The sequence below is a fragment of the Sinocyclocheilus grahami genome, unplaced genomic scaffold (assembly GCF_001515645.1).
Source record: "Sinocyclocheilus grahami isolate Dianchi unplaced genomic scaffold, SAMN03320097.WGS_v1.1 scaffold154.1, whole genome shotgun sequence".
NCBI lineage: Eukaryota > Metazoa > Chordata > Actinopteri > Cypriniformes > Cyprinidae > Sinocyclocheilus > Sinocyclocheilus grahami.
Window position 1 is genome coordinate 615,951 of NW_015505333.1, and position 8,394 is coordinate 624,344.

Sequence of the window (8,394 nt, forward strand, 5' to 3'; positions counted from 1 at the left end):
TATATATATATATGAAGAGTTTGGTTTCGAAACGCGATAAACGCCTTTTTTTTTTAATTGAGTTTCTGCCAAAATCAGTATTGTATCTGGTCGATATTGAAAAGTACATTTTTAATTTTATGCAAAATGCGATATCCGCCGAGTTTTTCTGTCATGGTTTCTCCCTTTATTTCCAAACCGTGACAAACGCCAGTCTCCCTTCTCTGCAGAATGCGATATATCCGCTCAACCAATCACAGCGCACCATTCCATGCACTCTAGACAGAGACAGACAGCAAATCATAAATTAACTTAAGTGCCTTCTAACTTCTTACGCCTCGGTTGTGATACATCATATTCACGAAGCAGTAGTGATGAGAGAACCCGCTTGAGAAACAGTTTAGAGAAATCAGGAAAAATCAATCTACATGTAAAATATTGGTCACAAAATAAACAATAAAAGTATAGCACATCTTCTAATGAGTATATGAAGAGTTTGGTTCCAAAACGTGATATTGCATAGCTTGTCAGTGTAAGTGTTTTTATTTATGCCATTAATGTTTTTGTTAATACAGCTTATAGCACTAGTCAACTAAATGAATGTAACATGGCAAAGATGAATGCACTTTTGGAAGTTGAAGGTAAAGGAAATGTCATTTTGGAATTTCTGTGGTTTAATGTGATATTGTTGTTCATGTATGTTCATGGTGAAATTTTCTTTTACTGTTGCAATGAATTTATAGCATTAACAAGATGACCCATTGTATTCATTTTGGGAACGATGACTGATTGAATGCATTTTTAGTCCAGTGCCTGTATATAAGATTAGTATTGACCAAGTTCAGAGGCTGTCATATGTGGATCAACTTACTATGTTGTGTATTTTCAACAGTTTCAATATGAAAAATAACTTTTATATTGACTCAATGGATTTATTGCATTTGGGGGGAGGGGGGGGGGGATGTGTCATGGATTTATTGCATTTTGGGGAAAAAATAAGTTAAGTTATAAGTTATTATAACTTAAAGATGCTATGTGAAAGTTTGAAACAGAAAATTGTGGTCTTCATCTTGCTATATATATATTATCTGATGTTCACAAATGAAGAGAGAAAAAAATACTTTCAGTCTATTCCAAGCAATCTATTTGCAAGGAAAGGAAGACCAGCACTGGTGCTTCCAACCCAATCTCACAGAATCTCACAGGAGGTGGTGGTTTCATATGAAGTTGTACGATTTGAAAAAGCATGAAGATCCACCCCTAACCCTACCTCTAAACATCACTGGGGGTGTAATCCGATAATATGATAATGTACAAATGAGATTGTACAAATTCATATGAATTAGCCACCAATTCACCAAAATGTAGTTACAAATTGCCATGTGGTTGCTTTGGTTCTTCTCCAAGTGACCTACTACATTGTCTGTGTGAACTGAAGGTCAACCAATAGTGTACTTTGCTGCTACTCATATGACCAAAATGACAAAATGAATAATTATCAACCCATGAAAATGTCTTGCGATTATTATTTAAATAAAATAAATCAAAATAACTATTGGCATAAATAAATTGGCAATTAAAATCACTACTGACACACTAATTGAATTATAATTATTTTTATATTATTTTAAGTATTTCATATGAATATATTAATGATGTAAATAGGATTCAAATAAAATTAACTCGTTTTTTTTTCATTTTAAATGTAATTTTATAATTGCATTGTATATATTATATATCTGCATGCCCTCTCAAGTGCATTATACTGTGCTCATGATTGTTTTATATATTTTTAATATTCTCACTGTTTTACTTAAAAATTTTACAGTCTATTCCAATCAATCTATTAAGGAAAGGAAGCTAAGCTATTCCTGAGCATGTGCAATCAGCATGTAAAGGGCATATAAACAAGTAAACATCAAATAAAATATATAAATATATACTGTATATACTGTATACATTTTTTTAGGCCAATGAGAAATTTGGGGAAATATGCTCTTAAAAGTCTTTTTTTCCCCATACTTAAGGAAAGGAAGCTAAGCTATTCCTGAGCATGTGCAATCAGCATGTAAAGGGCATATAAACAAGTAAACATCAAATAAAATATATAAATATATACTGTATATACTGTATACATTTTTTAGGCCAATGAGAAATTTGGGGAAATATGCTCTTAAAAGTCTTTTTTATTAGACCCAACTTAATATGCCGAGATGGCTGTAAGTAAGCATAGGTTGATTCCACCAAAAGTGTAAACACTGTGGCTCTGTGGCTCTATCAAAACATTGATCTGTTTGTCTGAGCACCCGGACTAGCTCAATACAGCAACATCAGCTCAACCAATAATGTGCGTCTGAGGCAGAACTCTCTGATTTTCTGACCAGCTAGAGACGGAGGGGTGTTTGGAATGATAGTTTGATACTACTGGCGCAGAAGTTTCACCAATAATTTGTAACAAATATTAAAGCAAAACCTAATTTCTGATTTCTTTCTTTTTATTTAGACGTGAAATATGACGTTCTTGACAGTTTGTATGAGATACTACAAGACACCATTGGTAACAGGGTTGCCTGACATTATTATTTACATATGAAAGATTATGTGTATCTTTAGATGCATTTACATTGTGACTGTGCCTCAGATGGTGTGAACCACATAGAAAGGATGGAAAGAGAATGGTCAGCATTTTCCTGACGTGAATGTTTCTCTCTCTCTCTCTCGCTGTGTGTGTAAATATATACATAAGAGTGTATGTCTGTGTGCCTTTGTGAATTGAGTAGGACGGTCTCTGCTGCCATCAGCATCAAGGTCATCTATTAATGATATCTTGCTCATTTATCTTGCTGTGAAGCAGCCGTTGGACTCAGTCTCCTGTGGAAAGCAAGATCACACCAGATATTTCTGGCACATTACTGGATTCTTGCAGCATTTGGAGACAGGGGCCACTTCCTGACTACCTCAATAGAGATTTACTCAAATGCCTAATTGTCACATGACAGATCGATAAACACAGAACAGACCAATGCAGTCTGTGTTTAAGAGCTTGAAAATGCTCACATCTACTCAGCCCCAGAGGAAAATTCAGCGGTACTTCTGAATTAGCGGTAATGATTATCACTCAGATGAACAGAGACCAGATGAGCCTCTTACTGAAGACTTCCTCTTTGGTTCGCCAGCAGCATAAGACGCAATCTCAGAGGAAAGCAAGTTTTGAATATTAAGGATGTTTTGTCAAGCCCTCAAATATGGCATCTCATATTCCATTATTTAGTTTTCTGTCATAGTAAAAATGTGATCAGATGTAAAGGTCAGACATTTTATAAAGAGGCTTAACAAATCCTGTCCATTGGAGTTAATGCACAAGACTGTGAGAGATGCGATGTGCTTTTGAGAACAATGGATCAGGCATATGAAAAAGAAATGCCAGAGTCAAGATAAATAAATGACTGGATGCGATACCATTTCTGTACTTTCTGTCCTCTACACAGACGCAAAAGTCAAAGTAATGAGATACTAAGTCATAACTATAAGATAAAAAAGTCAACATAGTGATAAAAAATGTATAGCCTGTATGCACTGTAAGTCGCTTTGGTTAAAAGCGTCTGCTTAAATCCATACATTTATTTACATTCATTTAATTTATTTATTTATATATATATATATATATATATATATTTATTTATTTTTTTTTTTGCCATAATGTCAACATTTTGTCATAATGACTTTTCATCTCATAATTATAACTTTCAATGTCTTAATTTCAACTTTTCATCTCATTTTTTTTATGTCAAAATTATAATTCATCAAAGCGTTACTTTACTTAAGTGGCAGAAATAGGCTTCTATACAAGTGCTTTACTAGTATTAAATATTAATCCCAAGTATTAAGTATGAATCATATTCACACCAAGAACAATAACTATAAAAATTATAATAGCAATGAATATAATAATAGTATATAATACATGAGAGTCCACACCAACACATGATAATGTTCTGTTTATTCTAAGTACTTGCTGCAGTTATATTGCCTGCCACTTTAAATACTCAAGCTCTTTAAAAGATTCCGATTGGCTAAAAATGTTTTTATCATCCATCAGCTAGAAAAAATAAAAATCTGAAATCATTCTGGTTCTGAAAATCACTCCAAAAATATTGCCCTCCTGTGTTGTTTCCATAATATTTGTGGTGTGGACAACTATCATTAGACCTATATAATTATTGTTATCATTACCGTTACTGTCCATGGTGTGAACAGGGCTTTACTCTTATTAATATCATATCAAATATAATAACTATTGGAGTTGCTGGCTCTGTTTCATAAAGCACTACTACTCAAAACCATGAATTACAGTGATTTTACAACAGTTAATATTCCAAAGTCTGCTTGGTTGGCCATGGGTGTGCTGTTCCCACTGAGGCTCCGCTGTAGATGGTATCGCATTTGTTTTCTGCTGGTTTGTACCAGTTTGCGGGATGTCAGTAGAAACATCAGGCATTTGAACACCTAAGATGTAGTATTAGAGATACTCCCTGAGCTACTCAGGAACATCTCAGATGTGCATCGTTTTTTGGAACTCTGGGAATTCTCTGGTTACTGTGGAAACAGACCTGGAGGCCATGTGTAGCGTGATGGAGAGAATGAGCAAAAACAAGAGTGAGAGAATGCCATCAGAGATAATGATGAAAACGAAGCCAGACTGAGCCAAAACAACATATTTCTAATGTTGCATGACATCTTTCTGTCAGTTACCCTAGTAACCAACTGGCAAAACAGTGGGTTCAATTTACGTCATTGCAGCCTATTCATACACTGAGGTGAAAGAAACTATTTATAGTGTTGAATTATTACTAAACGAAAATATGTAGTCTCAGATACCTTCATATGACAGTTTATTAATCAACACTGATTATTTGGATATTTCACCAAAAAAAAAATTATAATAAAAATTCTAAATCTACATCTTGAGGTGAGGACATGTGTAACTGAGGTGGCCTGAAAGGCTTCTACAGGAGACATGCAAACGTCTATCGCATGTGATGTCTCAAAATACCACAGCCCATCAACTTTCTTACTCTATAAGCTCGATCCTGAGCCCCTCTGAGCTCTGATGGAATGCAGATCCGAGATGGTCCGCATCTCTTAATCAACGGGGTTTCCTCTTACAACTGGCGTTAATATTGCGCGTAAAGCTGTAATTAGGCAACAATCAAAACAGGCGTCCTGTTATTTTCTCTCAGCCAGTTGGGTAATAAAGCACATATAGGCCATGCAACCTGAATGAACAAGCACTTCGAAACAATGGGAGGACGTGGATAACAGAATACGCTATTTCAGATTTCGTTTAACTTAATCGCATGTCGCGTTTACATTCATGCGGAGACTAATGCATCATCCGCGCGTAATTCACATGAATTCGTCATTTTTAAGTCGATAATCGCTGGTTTGTCGTCAAAAGGGGCATCGTGCACACACACTGGCGATGAATAACAAAACGCAAGGGATCCTCAAAGGCATTACGTCGCTGTGCGCCGAAAGATGCTATAGCGGTCCGTCACACGAAAATCTAGACGGACGCGCGTCAAAGACATGAGCGTATCGATACATCTAAACGCTTTACACAATCAAACAATTATGCATGTGCATCTAGTGGAAAGCGATGTATTCTTACCTGGCGACTGTGAAGCAACGTCCCAAATCGTGTTAGTCAAAAATGATAGGAAGCATTAGGAGATCAGATACATTCTCTATAGTACCAGTCCCGTTTCATTTTCTCGTGTTATTTGCATGGCGTAAATCGAGCGATGTCTCTGAAAATGCTGTTATTGCTCTTCGGGCGAGCGCGCTCCAGCTGTCCTACCACGTCCTCTCTGACGCACGCAAACACGCGATATGCGGCTCATCACCCCCGCGTCCTGTGTCCCGTTACACGACGAGAACAAAAACCCCACCTGCTCTATACCGTTCAACTGCTCTCCATCTACGCCATGTTGGTCATACAACGTTGTTCCGTCACTAAAGGGGGCATGCTACATTAATAAAACACCATTTTGTGCGCGACATTTCCTCTATGGGCACACACTTGGAATGGATGAAGGCACTGGAATTATGAAAATAGTACAATATCTTAAAATAGCTATAAAGAAAAAAGTGTTTCAGCTATCAGACTTTCTAACATATGAGAAATAAAGGGACAGAAATTCAGCCACGGGTAGGTCTGCAAGACGCCAGCTATTTATTTAAGCATAGTTTAAGGGCACACCTGTCCAAAAAAAAATAGTATAGGAAACCCACTCTATGTATATGGTTAAGAAATAATACATACGGTTAAATCATCGATATATAAAACGTCTTTTGAGATCAGATGTCATACGTGGCGCACCTGCTGATGTAATCAGGTCGTATGGAACGCTACCTATATAAATAACGCATTTAACTTCCGAATAAAGAAAAAAGAATATATATAATTCACTATAAGCATTACAACATTCAGCTATTTACATCTCGCAACAACAGACTTCCAAGGCGTTGACACACTTTAACTATAAGGTGTGCTTATCTTGTCGTCAGAATAACATTTTGTGAACTGGTGAACTAGTATTTGTCTCCCTCCAATGGTTTTCTGATAAATCGACGAAGCAATCATTTCAACATAATCATTCCAAAATAATGATGTTCAGCCTTTTTGACACCAAAGGCACGCCACTGTCCAAGAGAATAGTAGAAGTCAATAGTTTGATATTTGTGCATTTGATAGACACTTTTATCTAAAATGACAGTAAGTTCAAGGTATGAGTTCATCAGCATGTTTTTCTCTTGAATTTTAACCCATGACATAACTATTGCCGTCCTCCAGAAACACATCTGTAGTGTTCCGTAATAGTTTTGTATTTTCAATATTGGAGTAGGCTATATTGTCACAAACGACCCATGAGTGCTGAACTGTATCTCTTTTTTTTTTTTTTACCTTAAAGTCAACTGAAAAATAAAAAATAATAAAAAATGAAAAAAATTAATCTTCTGAACATATTCAGCATTACCGCATGGGGGGAAATGTATATATGTATGATATATGTATGTTGACCAATATCAGGACATGTTGTCACAATATTGCATATACGGTATTGTCTTAATGGAGCCATTAAAAAAGCTTTTTTAAATAATTTACAAAAACAGTAATGCATCTATGCAACACAAACAGCAAAATAAAAGGTAATACAAATCCTTTGTTTTGGCCTACAAACATGCCCATTGTTTATTATCATTATTAATCAATCAAAATGAATACATTTGATCAATTCATAACATATTTGTGACAGCTCAGCCTGAAAGTAGGCCTAATGGAAAAAAAAACATTTTCTTACATTTCATTCAAACTGCACCTTCATCACAGTCATTCTTGAGACATGGGACAAAACAGGTCCAGCAAGGGTAAAAATAAAAAATATTTTAAATTCATGAGGGATTCATAATAGAATGTATTTAACACAATTATCACCTTCAATTTAATTTTCTCATTATTATACCAATTCTATGTTTCTTAATGTCCTCTCACTACATCTAAAACAGTGTGTCCACAGAGAAGGGTTCAATCATTCATATGCAATAAAATGGATAAAAATGTTTTTTTAATGATGAAAAAGAGCTTGTTTTACTCCGTCAGTTCTGTCACCTCCGTCAGATGTGTCACCTCCTTCAGTTGAATATTTTGATAATATATCATTATGAAATTTTATATTTGTTGTGGAATTGTTGGTCACATGTGAAAGTGTAATCTGTCTGCTAACACGAGAATGTGTTTTGCAATGTTAAAAACATCTTGAATGCTGTTAAAGATGAAGCTGAAATTATATTACACAGTTCAAGTTAAAAAAAGCACATTTTGTTAAAAAAGAGAAAAGTTGGGAGGTTGTATCAAAGCATAGCTCAGTAGCTTAGTACATATAAGATACATAAATGTAGTTTCATTTATCTGAGTACAAGGTTTTATTTTTTTCAATTTTGCACTCTGTTTTGATTTATTTATTTGCATATTTATTTATTTATTGTTTTTGCAGGTTTCGCCCTCCATAGTTTTGTCCTCACTTCATTCAAGAATGACTGAGCTGACTCTTGACTGAAAGTGGTTTTACTGTGTTCACCTGTTTACACAACAGCTTGTATAAAAAGCTATATATTATATGTAAATTTTAAAGAATTCTAAATATAAACTACTATTAGGTTATTTATTATTTTTAACAAAGAAACAAGACAACGTGACACATCTCAATAATATCGCAACCGCATTTCTCGACAGAGCTACGTTTGCAAGTTGAGGTAAATGCATATTTTTCTTTCAAATATATACGTTTGAGAAGAAAAAAATGAAAAGAGAGAGAAGACGAAAGCGCATGTGTGTGGGAGGGAGAGAGAGGC

At 35.1% G+C, this 8,394-nt stretch overlaps 1 protein-coding gene across 1 annotated transcript in view; it reads right to left on the bottom strand.

Moving 5' to 3' along the window:
• LOC107592551 (GTP-binding protein Di-Ras1-like) overlaps positions 1-5,930 on the bottom strand; it is an 8,972-nt gene extending 3,042 nt beyond the window's left edge. Inside the window, exon 1 of the mRNA XM_016282083.1 lies at positions 5,651-5,930. The gene's annotated coding sequence lies outside the window, so the exon portion shown is untranslated. The remainder of the gene's footprint in view (positions 1-5,650) is intronic.
• Between the last annotated feature and the right edge of the window lie 2,464 nt (positions 5,931-8,394).